Source organism: Prionailurus viverrinus, chromosome A3 (assembly GCF_022837055.1).
Source record: "Prionailurus viverrinus isolate Anna chromosome A3, UM_Priviv_1.0, whole genome shotgun sequence".
Taxonomy (NCBI): domain Eukaryota; kingdom Metazoa; phylum Chordata; class Mammalia; order Carnivora; family Felidae; genus Prionailurus; species Prionailurus viverrinus.
In genome coordinates, this window is record NC_062563.1 from 32,016,467 (window position 1) to 32,034,523 (window position 18,057).

At 43.0% G+C, this 18,057-nt stretch overlaps 1 protein-coding gene across 2 annotated transcripts in view; it reads left to right on the forward strand.

Moving 5' to 3' along the window:
- The first annotated feature begins 17,445 nt into the window (after positions 1-17,445).
- Positions 17,446-18,057, forward strand: part of SHLD1 (shieldin complex subunit 1) — a 96,745-nt gene continuing 96,133 nt past the window's right edge. Inside the window, exon 1 of one of the 2 annotated variants that reach the window (XM_047851879.1) lies at positions 17,446-17,547. The gene's annotated coding sequence lies outside the window, so the exon portion shown is untranslated. The remainder of the gene's footprint in view (positions 17,548-18,057) is intronic. The other variant, XM_047851875.1, reaches the window with a different exon arrangement.

Consider the following 18,057-nt stretch of genomic DNA (forward strand, 5'->3'; position numbering starts at 1 on the left):
ATTTTCTCTCCATCCCTCATTTCTGCTTCTTTTTTATACTTGTCAAATTGGCATGTTGTTTGTCTGGGCCTGCTAAGCTAGGGCTGGATGGTCTAGGATGGCCTCCCTCAATTGTCTGGCCTCCCTCAATTGTGGTTGGTGAGGCTGTTTGATTTGGGGGTGGAGGAGTAGGGAGAGGCAGTTCACTCACATGTTGGTTTGAGATTAGCTGGGGTGAGAGGACAAACTAGCCACACATCACTCATCATCTAGCAGGCTAACCAAGGCTTATTCACATGACGGCGTAAGAGACCCCAGCAACAAGTTAAAACCCAGTGCAATGTATTTTTCAAGCCTCTGTTTGCATCCCATTTGCTAACGTCTTTTTTAGTTTTAAATAAATGTTAATTTATTTTGTGGGAGAGAGAGAGAGAATGCGTGGGGAAGGGGGAGAGGGAGAGGGGGATGAAGAAGTCGAAGCAGGCCCCACGTTGACAGCAGCAAGTCTGATGTGAGGCTTGAACTCATGAACCATGAGATCATGACCTGATTGAGATCATGACCTGAGTTGAAGTCCAACACTTAACCGACTGAACCACCCAGGTGCCCCTCATTTGCTAGCGTCTTAATGCACAAAGCAAGTAACATGGCCAAGTCCAGATTCAAGTCACCCAAAAACTTGAGGAAAAGTGAATCCCATCTCTCTCTCTCTCTTTTTAAAGATTTTATTTCTAAGTAATCTCTACACCCCATGTGAGGCTTGAATTTATAACCCTGAGATCAAGAGTCACATGCTCTACTGACTGAGCCAGCCAGGGATACCCGCTAAACCCCTCCATCCCTTGATGGAGGAAATGGCAATATATTACGATTTTTTTCTTCCCCAAATCTGACAGTGTATGTGTGTGTGTGTGTGTGTGTGTGTGTGTGTGTGTGTGAAGGTAGAGATTTAGAAAGAAAGTATTGTAGACAAGGCAATTCTACAAGGCAATATGTAGACCATATAAATGAACTATATTTACCTTATAATTACTTCGAACCTCCCACTTGACCTTAGCAATAAATGCACAACCACAAAGATGGTGATATGTGAACTTATAAATAGAGATATGATGGAATGATATAAGTGATCAAAGAAGCCCTCTTAGTTTGCTTCAGATGTTCGTGAGAAGTTAGCCATTTCCTGCCCTCTGCATATTTCTGGTAAGAACATTGTCTCAGGTTTTGTTTCAGAAGCCCTGGCGGCTTCTGAAAACAGACTGTGTCACTGGGAACTGTTGTGCAAACCAGATCCTGCTGTCCTTTCCAAGAACAGACTCTCCAAAACAATATGTCCTAATGCTCTTTGGGTCAAAATTAACTATAAAAGTTTAGAATTATCGCTTCTATCGATTAGTGGGTAGGTGAGTCTAGAACAGAGACCAATGCATCAGCAGTTTTGTTGTGGAGTTTGGGTTTTTTCTTTTTAAATAAAGAAGGATACAGACTTTCAATAGTATCATTGTGTAATGGCTAAGACCGTGGACTCAGGACCCAGAATTCAGAGTTCAAATCCTGACTTTCCCACTCACTATGACTTCGGGCAAGTTACTCAGCCTATCTGTTCCTGTTTCCTTTTCTTTAAAATGGGGTGTAATCCTGGTACCCTCCCCAGTAATTGTTACAAGGACTAAATGGGTGAATAATTCTGGAGTTCTGACCCCTGCTTGAAATCGAACCAATGAGACACAATCTGAAGCATTCTTAGAGATGTCAGTGTGTTACGAAGATGATTATTCATGTCCCTAGTCATCATCAAAAGGGACATCACCTTTTTTCTTGCTGAGTGACAGCAGCAGCAACAGCAGCTCAGGGAGAGGAGGGCAGGCAAATAGTACTCAGACTATTTGCAAATTGCATTTGCGGTATAAGGCTCAGGAAAGGAGGTGGTCAGTGGCAATACTGAGGTTTAGAGAATGTCAGAGGATTTCAATCATCCATGCTTTCGTAGCCTTTTCTAAGTTGTGTTTTTAAGTGAAGTCAAGTGTTAACAAATTGTTATGAAAATCATAGTCTATATCCATCAATCCACACATGCAAGCCAGCCTTGGCATTCTTGAGCTATCCATCAAAAAGCAGCGACTTTCAAAAGAATAGCTGATGTTAAAAAGAATAAGTGCCTGATGTAATCGTTCAAGAGGCACTAAATAAGCCAATTCTTTACTTTCCGTTTTTAAAAAGGGTTTCAAAGAAATCAAGAGAAGTTTAAATGACTCTGCAGAGGAATAAGCAAATTCCTTGATGTCAGCATCGGAGCACTTAATTAAATCAGATGGCTTTATTTTTAGGTTGATTGAAACATGTGTCTGCCCCACCTCAAATGCCCATTTCAACCATCATCTCCTCTTATCATCTCTCCTGTCCACAGAGCCAACACAAATATTTGCTGAATGAAATAATGAACAGCTTCCTCTATATAGCTGATCTCACAAAACACTTTATCAGGAAACCATTACTCTCTGAACTCTGAGTCTACAGATATTTTTGAACGGTAAGCAGATATTTGAGGGGGATTTAACTTAGCAACATAGATCCAAAGAAGGCTCCGCTTGAATAGATTTACGGTTACTATTATTCTCCGAATGCGGAAACCACAAAGAACTGAAAAACAGGATTTTTTTTTTCTGATTGAGGATCATTTTTTTTTTTTTAACGTTTATTTATTTTTGAGACAGAGAGAGACAGAGCATGAATGGGGAAGGGTCAGAGAGAGAGGGAGACACAGAATCCGAAACAGGCTCCAGGCTCTGAGCCATCAGCACAGAGCCTGACGCGGGGCTCGAACCCACAAACCGCGAGATCGTGACTTGAGCCGAAGTCGGACGCTTAACCGACTGAGCCACCCAGGCGCCCCTGATTGGGGATCATTTGTAACCTCACTCTCAACCTTTGTCATCTGGTTCTTCCCTTCTCCCCTCAATCCCATGCCACTTCCCCCACTTAAGGAAAAGGGTTTCCTTTTTGCTTTGTTGCCTTATTGACTACATTTTACAAAAATTGATTTTAAGAAGAAGATTCAGTCTATCCTCTTCGATGAGATTTGTTTCCGGCTTCTATGAGGTTTAATGAAATCTCTAGAGCACTGAGCTCTGACCACATGAGTAGTTTGGAAAACAAGATGAAACGCGTTGGAGGAAGAAGGAAAGGCCAGTTCTGGATTAGATTAATGGGGTTGAGACATTTGTTATTCTTAAGAAACAAGCTAGAGAAAAAAAATGGTAAGATTCAGGAATTTTGTTAAGTGTTTGCTGGCAAGAATGACTGTGTCCTTTGACGTTTGTATCTACCCAAATATTCCAGTTACTCTCACTGTGACATAGGCTGTGTCAAGCTTAACATAAAACAACTATCATTTTACTCTGGTTATGGCTCTCATGGGTCAGGAATTCAGAGAGGATGCAGTGAAGACAGCTTGTCTCTGCTCCTTGACATCTGGGGCTTCATTTGGGAAAACTCAAACAGCAGGGAGTGACTTGAGAGTTTGAGGCTGACATCATCTGGAGGTCTGTTCACTTATAAGTCTGGAGGTCCTTCCTGGCTGTTGGCTGGGAACTCAGCTGAGCTGTTGGCTGGAGCACCAGCATATGGCCTGTCCATGTCACTGCTTGAGCTTCCTTACTGCAAAGTGGCTGGGTTCTAGGAGTGAGCATCCCACGATGACGTGGGTGAAGCTGTGCTGTCTTTTATGATCAAGACTTGGAAGTCACACATAGTGTCAATTCCACCATAGTCTCAAACCCACCCAGATTAAAAGGGAGAGAATATAGGCTACATCTTCCCATGTCAGTTATACTGAGTGCCAGTTAAGAAGAGAGAGAAGGGAGATATTGTGGCCGTCTTTGCAGAATACAAGGTGCCACATTGGGCATAAAGTATATTTTAATTTTTCTCATATGGTAGCGTGGAGAATAAAGTTCTCTATGGCCCTTGAATCTAGTTTGAACAAAATTAATCATGTCCTTTTCTCTGTAGACTGGTGAGGAGGGAAAATAACACAAACCAGATAGAGAAAGTGGGATTAATTGATAATCATGAGTTCTCCTTGAAACCCAAGAATATACTAAAACTAGGCCAAGAGCGTTAGGGTGAGTGGGAGAAGATTGTTGATCAGGATCAACAGAAGCCTTGGAGAGAAGGTGGGGGAAAAAAACCCAACTTGGTAAAGCCAACTATCAGTGAAGCAAGGAGTCTCTCTGGAGAATCAACACCAAACTAGCAAATGAATCCTTGAGTTTAATGTGGTGGTTACATCTAACATCCTTTCATCCCTCCCAGAACCAAATTTGGTGTTTAGAAGGCTCAATGCAACCACTCTTTGCAGCTAACCCAAAGAGGTTTCTCTGCCCCTATTTCTCCTTCATCTTTTTCTTCTCCTGCTTTCTCTGGCATCCAACATTATCCCAAGTTCAATCTCAACTCCAAAAATGCACGTACTTCTGGTGAATTGCTGGGAGAGAGCACTTTTTCGCTCCACTGCATTTCTGTATTATAAATTTCTGTTAGGGGTGCCTACAAGCTCAGTCGGTTAAGGGACCCTTGATTTCAGCTCAGGTCATCATCTCCTGGTTCTCCTGAGATCAAGCCCGCTTCAGCTCTATGCAGGCAGTGCAGAGCATGCTTGGGACTCTTCCTCTCTCTGTCCCTCCCTTCCCCTCTCTCTTTCTCAAAATAAATAAACTTAAAATTTTTTTTTCAAGTTTCTGCTGGTAGACTTGAGATTCTCCCTTAAACACTAAGATATTTCTACCATCACCTGAAAATGTGTAGAGTGATAGAAGTCCTCCTTCTTAATTAGTTTGGGACATTTATAAATTGCAGTATGAAGGGAATGGCCCTAATAGCAATGTGGTAGGCAGAATTATGGCCCCTCAAAGATATCTATGTCCTTATCCCTGAGACTTCTGAGTATGTAACCTTACATGGCAAAAGGGACTTTGCAGGGGTGATTAAGTGAAAGATCTAGAGATGGAGAGATTATCCTGGATTATCTGGTTGGGACAAATATAATCACAAGTGTCCTTATAAGAGTGAGACAGGAGGGTCAGAATCCAAGAAGGAGATATGATGATGGATGAAGAGGCCAGAGAGAGAGAAAGAGAGAGAAGAGGAGATACAGAGAGAAAGCTGAAGATGCTAAGCTGCTGGAAGATGTCAGAGGGCCCACAAACCAAGGAATGCAGGTAGTCTCTTGAAACTAAAACAGGCAAGAAAATAGATTCTTCCCGAGAGCCTCCAGAAGAAATCCAATCCTGAGAGCCATTTTGGACTTCTGATATCCAAAGCTATAAAATAATAAACGTGTTTTGTTTTAAACCACTAATTTGGGATAATTTGTTATAGCAGCAGTAGGTAACTAATACAGACAGACAACTTATTTTTCTTGTTGTCATTTGTTTCAGAAACGACAGGAGGCTTTTGGTGAAAGCTGCTTGGGGAAGAAATGTTTCTACAAATCTGCATGGACTGAGTTTGAATCAATATGGAAGGAGTTTGAATGGAAGGCTTGAACAGTAGCTTCCAGAAGCTACACAGGAAGATACAGAGAAGAACAAAATTTGATATCACGGTTCTCTTTTTGTAATGTTTATTTATTTACTTTGAGAATGAGCATGAGCGGGGGAGGGGCAGAGAGTGGGAGAGAGAGAATCCTAAACAGGCTCCACACTCATCATGGAGCCCGACACGGGGCTTGATCTCATGAACCTCAAGATCACAACCTGAGCCCATAGTGACCTGAGCCAATATCAAGAGTCAGATGCTTAAATGACTGAGCCACCCAGGCGTCCCTGATATCACTGTTCTAGAAACAACTTTCCTCTTGCTTAGGACACAACTATTTATATGGAGTATAACATAAACGTATTTGAAATATGTATTTAACATATTATCTTCAAACATACTGTATTCAACTGATTAAGTTTGTTATGACAATCCAGGATCATATTTATGTAAATGTAAATGTGCTTAAAATTTGTCTAGAAAATTATTGATACTTCTGATCCCAGGTTGTATGAAACATGTATGATAAATGCCAAGTATCAATAGACTATTCAAGTCTCATGAGTAATGCTATGAAATTAGACATGGCTAACTGCTACAATTACCTGATTAAAGAATGGAATAGTTTATTTTTTCATATCTTTGTTAAGGTACATAAATAACACGATTCTCTCTTTTAAAATTTTTTTAATGTTTATTTTTGAGAGAAAGAGAGACAGAGCGTGAGCAGGAGAGAGGTAGAGAGGGAGGCATAGAATCCGAAGCAGGCTCTAGGCTCTGAGCTGTCAGCACAGAGCCCACATGGGGTTGAAACTCACAGACCTGTGTGATCATGACCTGAGCCAAAGTCGGACACTTAACTGACTGAGCCACCCGGGCACCCCCTGTTTTTTTTTAAAAAAAATTAATGTTTATTTTTGAGAGAGAGATAGAGTACGAGTGGGGGAGGGCCAGAGAGGGAGAGGGAGACACAGAATCTGAAGCAGGTTTCAGGCTCTGAGCTGTCAGCACAGAGTCTGACACGGGGCTTGAACTCACAAACCTCGAGGTCATGACCTGAGCTGAAGTCGGATGTTTAACCGACCGAGCCACCCACTAAATAACATGATTCTGTTGAGAATTGTCTGAATCATGTCTTCATTTGCCCCTTCAGATTTACTTGATACCCTTCTTCACCCTGCTCTGTGCCCTGGAAGGCTGGGCCAACATGGGCCAATTCAATAGGTTCCCTGGCTTCCTTGCCTTCTGGCTTGAGGCTTTGGCAGAGGTCTCCAGCGGGTGACCAAAGGGAGTAAGAAGGGTGAGGTGGGAGTATATGTTCTTCCGATATCCTCCTAAATAAACTAGTACTCAAATCCTTGATTCAGAGTCTGCTTCAGGGGATCCGATCTAAGAGAGCATGATATCTGGGAACTACCCCCATCTTCAGGGTGGACCCCTGCAAGCTTGCTTGTACTTCCCATAGCTAGCTGGACCCAAGCTACACCCGTCAGCTTCTCCTTCCCTGGAATCTTGTATTGGAACAGAGAGGATATAGGTCAGTGTCTGCAGGAGGCTAGGGCTCTCACATGTGAACTCAGGAGCTTTGCAAGTGTACCAACAGGTAAGGGAAGCAGAGAATGCCAGTCTGCAGGACGGGGCAGAGGGGTGGTACAAGGAGGCAGGGAAGAGAGAGAGAGAGAGAGAGAGAGAGAATGGCCCAGAGAATCAGACAAGAGATGTGGCTTCTTGATCCAGATCCTTCCTAAAACCCTCCTACACCTGGCTCCTGCTCTGTGAATTATGCCGATATGGGTACAATATAGGTATAAATTCTCCATTGTCTCTCATGGTAGCTCAAGTAACTTCTATAACATACCATCAAAGAATCAATTAACCCAGCAAATCATCGTAAAATTACACTCACACTCTCAGCGAACCAGAAAGCTCTGCTCCACTACACTCCCTGTGAGAATTTCCTTCTTGAAGGCTTGAAAGCACAATGATTGTTAATCCCCCACAGGTGAATGAACAAAGCTTCAACCACCCTCGGGCATTTACAAAATCTGGCCTAAAGACCTGCTTGGCACATACAGCGAGGTGTTTGTGGTCCAAGACAACCCAGAAAGGAACAATTTATTCCCTAATTACTCTCCTGGAGCAGCACAAGCTCACCAGGGAGCCCCGATCTAGAGATCGGTGGTAGGAGGAGGAAGTTCGAGAAAGCCAAATACACTTGAACAGGAACACACTGTGACACCAGTTCTGCAAACTCCCCGGTCCCTACTTACTGCCTGCCAGGGTTCTGAGTCCTCAGCTTTCTTGTCTTTACTTCCTGGGCCACCTAGTGTGTGGGTGTCATAGGCTGCTCCCCATATGATACTACTATTGAGGGAGCAAAAGTATCCCCTATCTGCCAGTCTGCCACAATTCATAAATTCTCATTATCAGGTTGTTCTTCTGGTTAAGCTATTATTTCCAGAATATCACTAAGGCACAGATGTCCTATAAAATACAGAAAAAAGACTGGAAATGTCGTCGTTACCTTGCTGTTCAGGGTAGGGTGGCAGCAGAAAGATTTTTTTTTTTCTTAATGCTTTTTGGTGATCAGAGGGAGATACCAGAAAGGGATTGGAGAAGGAAGCATTAAAGGACCTTAAATCCGTTTGGAATTAGATTCATTTGTGGAACAAACATCTGTTGAGTGGCTGTAACAGGCATTGGGAATACAAAAAAAACCAGCCTCCTGCGTTTATGAAACACAGAGATTAAAGAAAAAGATGGTTGGGGCGCCTGGGTGGCTCAGTGGGTTAAGCATCCGACTTTGGCTCAGGTCATGATCTCACAGTCCATGAGTTCAAGCCCCGCGTTGGGCTCTGTGCTGACAGCTCAGAGTCTGGAGCCTGTTTCAGATTCTGTGTCTCCCTCTCTCTGACCCTCCCCCGTTCATGCTCTTTATCTATCTCAAAAATAAATAAAAATTAAAAAAAAAATTTTAAAAAAAGAAAATAAATTTAAAAAAAAGAGAAAAAGATGGTTAAAGATCAAAGAGTCAGTCCAAGATGGTGGTTCTCAACTAGGGGCCATCTGAGAACTCCTGGAGATGTTTTTGTCACTACTGGAGGAGTTGTTCCTGGCATCTATTGAGTAGACGCCAGGGATGCTGCTAAATGTGGTGTGACGCGCAGAGCTACTCCTCCACAGTAAAGAATTGTCTGGCCCAAGATGTCAATAGTGCCCTGGTTGATAAACCCTGTAGTAAGACAGTGATTCTCAAAGTATGGTCCCTGACAGGCAGCATCAACGTCATCTGGGAACTCGTTAGAGATGCAAGTTCTTAGGCCCTACCCTAAACCTGCTGAATCAGAAATTCTGGGGGGTAGAAGCCAGCGTTCTGTGTTTTAACAAGCCCCCCAGGGGACTCTGATGCAGGCTCATGTTTGAGAACCACTAAATTAAGGAATGAAGGAACCTATCGTTACAAGTGAAGGCAAATGCTCTGAAGGAAAAGAACTCTGTACCAATGCTACTCAAAAAGTGGTTTACCCACTATTGGTAGCATCACCATCAGAGAGGTTGTTAGGAGTACAAATTCCTGGGTCCCACCCTACCTAGACCTGCTGAATCATGGAGAGATGTGTAGGGGTTAGATTGAGAAAGCCATTGTGGGCCATTCTAAGTAACTAAGACCTTAGATGATGGGAAATCAGAAATTTTTCGACTCTGGGTGGATCAAGTGCTGGCAATAAGCAGGATTAGGTTGGAGAAAAGATTAGAAGGAAACCAGATGGAAGGTTGTTGAGGTAGCTCCATGGGAGTGTGAACAAAGGCAGAGGTCGCAGAGATGAAATGAGGGAAGTAACAGTGGGAAAACCACAGGAGGAAGAGTGTATAGGATGTGATGACTGATTGGATTAGGGATGAAGGTGTGCCAGGAATTCTTTTGACTGGAAGTAGCAAAAACATTCCCAATTTAGAGTGGTTTAAACGGAGGAGTTAATTTTTCCCCATAGCAAGAAGTCTAGACCGAGGCAAATGCTGTCTTTGTTTCATGATTCAACAATATCAAGGCTGCTGTCTCTCTACTTCTCTTGGTCTTTTCTTAATAGTTGTCACCTCATGGTCACAAGATAGCTGCTGCAGTTCCAGATGTCTTGCTTGCATTCAGGGATGGAAGGAGAATAAGAAAGACAGGGTCTGTTCCTTTCGATAAAAAAGCAAAAGTGGGGCGCCTGGCTGGCTCAGTCGGTTAAGTGTCTGGCTTCAGCTCAGGTCATGATCTCCTGGTTCTTGAGTTTGAGCCCCGCGTTGGGCTCTGTGCTGACCGCTCAGGGCCCGGAGCAAAAGCGTTTGTAAAATCATTCAGAGACTTCTAGTTATTGGCCAGAACTGCACCCCATGACCACCTATAGCTACAAAGTAGTGTGAAAAAACGTTTATCATTGGCATCTCCATGGCAGAGAAAGAGGTTTGGAAGTTGGTATTAAGTCCTCCAATCTACAGCATCTGTAAGGGAGGAAGGAGTAAACTAGACTGACTCTGGCTTCAGCTAATATGGGGAGTCTGGCACTATTTTGTAGGATAGGAACATGGTGGGAAGACACAAGTTTGGAATGGGAAGGACATTATGGTAGATTGCCTACTGCAATAATTCTATCCACTGTTGTATATATAGCTCTTTGCTATGAGACTGCTACTTTTTAAAATGTTTTTATTTATTTTAGAGAGAGAGACAGCAAGGAGGGGCAGAGAGGGAGACACAGAATCAGAAGCAGGCTTCAGGCTCTGAGCTGTCAGCACAGAGCCTGACATGAGGCTCGAATTCACAGACCTGTGTGATCATGACCTGAGCGAGTCAGACGCTTAACTGACTGACCACCCAGGCATCCCGAGACTGCTATTTCTACCATCAAGAAGTAGAATTTACTTCTCCACCCTTTGAGTTGGGGTTTGGCTGTGGGACTTGCTTTGGTGCATGGGACATTAGCAAGGGTAACACAAGCAGGGCCCTGAAAAGCACTTACACATGGAGGCCTGCTCTCTTTCAGCCAGAGGAGGAACACTGAGACCATGATGTGCATAAGCCTGATGAGCTCTCTAGAGGAGAACTGAAGTGCCCCAGCCGGGAGCTAGTATCAACCACCAGATACATGAGGCCCTTTTAGGCCAAGATGAACCACCAGAGACTATAGCTGCATGAGTGAACTCCGGTAAGATCAGCAGAATTGCCCAGTTGAATCCAGCCCAAAATGCTATTCAAAGAAATATGAGCAAATTAATATCCTGGTGAAAACATCCCAGGAACTACCTGAACTTAAAAAAAACCCTAATTTTATTTTTTTTAATTTTTATTTTAGAAAGAGAGAGCAAGCAGGGGAAAGGGGCAGAGGGAGAGAGAAAAAGAGAGAGAATCCTAAGCAGGCTCTGCACTGTCAGCATGGAGCAGGACTTGGGGCTCAACCCCACAACTCTGGGATCATGACCTGAGCCGAAATCAAGAGTCAGACACTTCTACCAATTGAGCCACTCAGGTGCCCTGTACCTGAACTTTTTGATCTGAAGCTGCAGATCGGGATGCAGGAGTTATCAGCGTAGAGGGAGTACATATTTGAAGTTGTGAAAAGGGATGAGATCGCCTTGGGGCATCTCAGAAGCACCAGTGAGAGGTGGAAAAGAAACGGGCATAGAGCTCATAAGAGCAATTTCCAGAAGAAAAGTATCAACAGTGCCATGTGCCAAGGAAATATTAGGAAAGATGAAATCCGAAAAGAGAATGTTGGATTTGGCAATTAATGATTGGTCATCAGAGATCTTGACCAGAGCAGTTTTGGGAGACAGGAGGGCCCAGAGGTCAGGTTGCAATAGGATTATAATGGGTTGAAGAGTAAGCAGCAGGTGGGAAGTAGACTGTTTTTCCTAGGAGTCTGGGCTGTGTAAGCAAATAGAGGGAGAGGGGGCGGGGTGGTAGCTTGACCACACAGTCAAGGGAGGCCTGAACCTTCTTTTTGTCTTTCAAGATAGGGGAGGCTTGAAAATGTTTAGAAAGTGTTGGGATAGGGAAGATATTAAGAAAAGCCATAATATCCACTGGGACTTGTTTCTTGAGAGGCAGGGTTTATTTTAATCAGGGGAAAGGACGCCATAACACACAGAATGAAAGAAAACAAACACAAAACTAGAGGGTAGGCGTTGTGGGGGTGAATGAGAGAGACAAGGTTGTAGATATGGGAGTGGGAAACTGAGGTACCCAGGCTTGACAGCATCCATTTCCTCTGGGTTGTCAGAGATCCAAGAGGCAGAAGACAGGCTTTAAAAGAGTAGCAAAGCTTTGGAACAGGCTCTATGGGCGTGAAGGAGGGAGCTGACCGGGCACCAGTGTGGGATTCACTGGGATGCTGAGATCCATCTGAGGTTTGATGATCACTCATCTGGCCACTACCTGTGCCAGCTGTGTAGCACTTGGCAGTCTATGTGTACGAACTAGCAATGTGAATACTGGCTTACTCCATGGATTTCCTCCTAACTTCATTTCCTGCAACACAAACTCTTCTTTTAATTTTTCTGATTATTAAGTTTTACTGGGCGTGTGGCTTTCACGATCAAAGACTGCATTCACAAGCTTCTCTTGCAGCTAGTTGTGGCCACTTGACTAAATACTGACCAATGGGATATGAGTGCCAGTAAGTGTCCCTAAAGGACTAGGCATGGCCGTCTTTCTCTCTTCCTGTTTCTCTCTGGTTGGAATGGAGATACCAATGGCTTGAACCCAAGCAACTATTTTTGGTTATGAGGGAGAAGCTACACATTTAAATGGCAAAGCAACAAGATAGAAAGGATCTTGGTCCCAAATGATCACGGAGCCAATATATCAGCACTGGACTAGCTACTAGCCAAAAGTCATTTACATGAAGAAAAATATTCTATCACATTTAAGTACATTTTCTGTTTTATATAAATGAAACTAATTCTAAATTTCCATACTCACTGCTCTCTTGAAGAGCCTCACCTACACTGATATTCTGTCAACTCCAGATGCCTATATATTTCTCAACTCCCTATTTAAGTTTCTTCTAAGGTCTTTTTTGAACACCTACTACATGCTTTGACCTGGCATCAGCTCTGCTTATTCAAATCTCTGACCAAAGACTTACCACATTTGGGCACTTCTGTTTATATTTTACTTCTGATTAAACCTAAGGGGAAATACTCTCAATTCTTACTCAGATATTTTTAGTATTGCATTATTTTCACCGTGCTACAAAAAAAAAATCATGCCATCCTGTGTTACACATTTATTAACTCATTTATTCAACATTGATTTGAACACTTTCTATGTACTTTGAAGTGATGGACTTCACAGAGACACAGAAATCAGTGTGGTATCCCATCAAGAACTTGACCACCCAGCACAAGAGAAGAATATGAAAGTAACTAAAATAATGAAATTAGAAGTGACGCAGCCATATTTTGCATGTTTTGGAGAAGTAGGCAATATTTGAAATATTTTCCTAAATTTCCCATTGTGGTTTATAAGACTGGATTTAAAACTAAAATTTCCTGATTCCCAATATTCTGGTCATTGTATCAGACTCCACCCTAAGCCATGATTCCAACTTTCATAAAACCATCTTAAAAGAATTTTTTAAAATTTGTTTAAAAGTTTAAAAAAAGAAAACAAGGGCTGTGAAAGACGTAGGAGTTGATTTAAGTTTATTCATTTGTTTCCGCACAGTGTCAGGGCCCGAAGGTAGATGTTGAGATAAAATTGAAACAAATGACTGATGTGGTCTTGCCCTCACAGATATTAAAAATAAATCTCCCATGTAAACATCAAGTGCTAACTGTGATGAAAACATTTCCAAAGGGAGGTCCAGAGAGGATATGATGGAGTGTTGGTCCTAGACAGGAAAAGCATGGCAGGGGCTGGGCTGGGGAGGGGAGGTAGCCTAGCAAAGGCATGAGGAAAGGCCCATTAACAGGAGAGAATAACAAAGACACTGAGAGTTGGCTCACTCCCTGGAGCTCAGAGAGCAAGGGGAAGCGAAAGAACGTGGTGTAAGAGGAGATGGGAGAGGTAAGTAGGCGCCAGACTGCAGAGGCTCCTGTAGACCACATTACAACTTTGGCTTATTTTAAGAGCAACAGGAGGCAAGTGAAGTGGTTTGCTTTCAAACAGATCCCTCGGGCTGCCAAGTGAAGAGAGAAATACGGGGATGAGGAAAGAGTAGGAAGAAGGGAGACCAGTTTGGTGGCCATGGCGGGAATGCATCTGCAAGGTGAGAATAGCCTGGACACGGGTGTGCTGTGGGGGAAGAGAGACTGATAGGAGAAGTCTTCAGGAGGACTTAGCAATAGTTTGGAGCTGGGATGTGAGGAAAGAGAAGTCAAGGAGGACACTTGGGCGTTTGGGTTTCTTCACCTGATGGATGATGCTATTATTCAGGGAAGAACATGAACCAGATTTGGGGATAAGGGCAAAATGAAACAGGTATTTCTTGGGTCCAGTTTTGGACATGCTGACTTTAAAATGCCCTTGAAATACTCAAGTGAAAATGTCATGAAGGGGGTCAAAAAATGAGTCTAGATTCACTTAGGAGTGGGACCTGGGTGGGAGAGAGGGATGATGAGGTACCTGTGGGTCGGTTCAAACTGAAGCTACAGGCAGGGATGAGACAACCCTGGCAGTGTGTGGGCATTAAGGGAGCAGGGGGTGGGAGTGAGTGGAGAAACACCAGGGCTGGGTGGCCAGGTAGGGCAGCAGGAGCACAGGTAGGAATTGGCTAAGGAAAAGGAGGAAAAGCCAGAGATAGTAGAGACTTGTAGGCCAGTCAGCACAGGTAGGAATTGGCTAAGGAAAAGGAGGAAAAGCCAGAGATGGTAGAGACTTGTAGGCCAGTCAGGAGAGCATTGTTTTCATTTTATTTAAGTTTATTTATTTATTTTGAGAGAGAGAGAGAGAGAGAGAGAGAGAGAGAGAGAATCACAAGTAGGCTTTGTGATTGGGAGTGGAGCCCAATGTGGGGCTCAAACTCACAAACTGTGAGATCATGACCTGAACCAAAATCAAGAGTCAGATGCTTAACTGACTGAGCCACCCAAGTGCCTCAAAGAAAACATTTCAAGGAGCATTCAACAATGTCAAAAGCTGCTGGGAGAATGAATAAGATGTGGCCCAAAATCTGCCTGGGGAATCCAGTGTCATGGTGACAATTCAAGTTCAAAATGTTTTGATGGAATGACAAGGGTGAAAGCCAATCTGGAGGGAATTGAGGAGTAAATGGAGGTATGGAAATGGAGGCAGAGTATAGATAATTATTTTGAAAAGTTTGACTACAAAGTGGAAGAGAGAACTAGGGCAAAAGCTAGAGAAGGATGTGGGCTTGAGGGCTTTTTTGTTTCTCTTTATGGTAGATTCATAAATAGAAAATCCATAAATTGATTCAAATACATACAGAAATTTAGAACCTAATAAAAGTGACATCTCAAATCTCTGGGGCTAAGACTTTTTACGAAATGGTGTTGGGATGCCTGAATAGCCATTTGGACATTCTAAAATTGGATCTATACCTCATATCATATATGAGTAAATTCCAAATGAATTGGATCTGTAAATGTAAAAATGAAACCATACAATTCTAGAAGAAAACGTGTGAATTCCTTGATATCTTGAGGGTGGGGTAAGGCTTTTGTTTGTTTGTTTGTTTGTTTGTTTTTAGTAATCTCTATACCCAATGTGGGGCTCAAACTCAAAACCCTGAGATCAAGAGTCACATGCTCTTCTGACTGAGCCAGCTAGGCACCCCTTTTATGTATGTATATATATATATATATGTATTTAGTAAGGGAAAGGTATTTTTAACTCAAAATCCAGATACAATGAAAGAAGTGTTTGATAAATGTTATTATTTAGAAAGAAACCTTTGCATGCCAAAAAAAAAAAAGAACAACACAAAACACAGTAAGGAGGCAAACAAATTTAAAAAAAATAAACAAAGTTAAAAGGCAAATGACAAACTTTTGTCTTCTTGGGGTAAATATTTGCCTCATGCATTATATATATTATGCATATTACCGGTAAAGGAATAGATATATAGATATAGATATAAAGAACCAGTGGAGAGGGAATAATTGGCCAGAGAAGAAAGGGGAAGCGAAGAGAAGGGAAGAAAAGGGAAGGGAAGGGAAGGGAAGGGAAGGGAAGGGAAGGGAAGAGGAAGAGATCAATAGTGTGAGTGTCCTGTGAACAGTCCAGGACAGAGGATAGGGCATAGAAAGACAAAAAGGGACTGCCAGCAACTTCTGTGTTAAATCGACAGGAAGATAATCTGGATGTGGCTAGATGTTTAATAACATTAGGAAGCCAGTTAGCAGGTGAGAGGGAGAGGAGAGAAATTTAAAATAATCATGGTGGAGGGCAGGAGCCTGCACTGACCAGAGAAATGCCCAGAAAGACCAAAGCCTGTTGAATGAGTGCACTTGGCAAAGGTGAACTTACAAAGGAGCCATTGTGCCCCATGAGTGGCTTTTCCCCGGCAGTCCTTGAGAGCTGAGTTATTTGACTTTTTATTGTCTTCTTGGGGCAAGGACTTCCTCCTGATTCCACTCTATCATCCTGGGAATTTTTTTCCTACAGATCCAGGAAGAGGGAGGAAATGAAGGGAGGCTCAGAAAGAAGCAGTTTAACTTATATGAAAAATATTTTGACTAACTCATTGAGTTTGTCAAGTAAAACAGTGAGCAATGTGAGACCTGGAGAGAGGCAGAGAAATTCAGAAGATTCTGAGAGAAATGTTAAGGATAACTGTTAGAAGAAGGCTAGTGGTAAGTTTATCTTATCACCTTAATTCAGAGCTTGCTCTCACTGCATTTTGTTTTGTGGTTGAGTGAGGAAACCCTTGCTCAGAGCTCAAAGTCCTAACACTTCCTAGAGTTAATCTCTGAGATGGTTCTCTGAAGGGGATGGTACACCGGGTGTGTCTGTCTCTGCAATTTGCTAGCTCCTTCCTCCTTGCTTGCCACTCCTCCCTCCCCCCAGTTCCATGCTGTCTGCAGATTAAATAGACATTAAGAGTTTTCTGTTATGACAACCTCTTCACAGCCAGGGCTGGTGGGAATGGCCCTTAGTTTAGTGTTGCTGGCACTCAGGGGATGGTAGGTTATATGCTAAGAGAAAGAATGTGAGTGTAGTGAGTTCCTTTTGCAGAGCGGGGGGGGGGGGGGGGGGGGGGGGGCGGGAAGCATTCCTGTCTAGGACCTTGAGATCCTTAATCAGAGCAGAATACAGACTCATTCTCCATGGAAAGGATTACAAAATCCATGATGACAATATAATTTAAAAACAAAAACAAAAAAGCCAGTTTTCTGGGGGTCAGGAGTCCATCTTGGAAAGATCGTGTCTGCATCTAGGCACTGCCCATAGCCCGGCTCTGTGTGTCTACAGTCTCAAAGCACAAGAGAGAAATAACGCCAGTGAGTCACCAAGTCTAGCTATTTGCTGGGAAGGTGACTTCAGAGGGAACCCAGCCAAAGCTGGAGGCATTTGTGCAGTTGGAAACTAGATTACCAGCCTGGCCCTGTTTATGTGGGACATACTGACCTGGGAAGGACTAGAGCTCCTTTAGTCCTAGGGGTGGTCCAAAGCTGGGAATAGTAACTCTGATTCCTTTTAGAATAATCACATTCTTTGAAGTTTGTTTATATTAACATCTTTTTGTGTCTCTCTCCTGGGCAGGCCCCTCCTAACCTCCTAACTTGAGGACTGATTGACCTTCTAGGCGTTACTCCCAATGACCCAACTTTGAACTAACTGCTCATGTGGCAAGGTGATGTGAAGATACTTTCATTCTGAAGGAAGACTCCAACAATACAAAGGAATGAATATCTAATGGTGGAACTTCAGGTACATAAAGTTTCCAAAGATGTTTTGGGCCAGGATGTTCTACCTTGTGCCGTTCAAATGATCGACTAGGTAGCCTCCTACTTTACCCTCTTGAGAGGTTGGCTCTGCCCTTTGGAACTTCAGAAACATCTGGCTCATTGTCTTTCTCAAAGGTTAGTGGATTTCAGTTCACTCCAAGGACTTACTGATAATGGGTATTTATAACTTGATATTATCAGTGGACAGTAGGTAAGTGCTTTTCTCGTCACTTTGATAGCAAAGGGAGAGTACGTTTACATGCTGTCTTCAGGTATGGCGGGGAGGTGGATTTTACTACCTTCTTTTATAGAACAGGAATATTAGGAACCCCAGGAGCTGAGGCTGCGAACTCTCAGAGTGTCACCACAGACATGAAGTGAGCACTCTGCCTCTCTCATGAGTCTGTCTGGCTATCCACAACAAAGGATGCAGCCAATTTAAGATAATAAACCCAACGAAGGGCCTGTCTTCACATTTTTATTTTCTACATCAATTGGTTTGGAGCATTTGAGCTTTGTAATTACACATTTCTCCTCGTTTATGCTTTTGCTAGTGATTTGCCTGCCCTCTCTTGGCCTTTAAACAAGCCAGTTTAGCAACCATGCATTCTGACATGGGGTTTTTATAGCACACACAAAGGATAT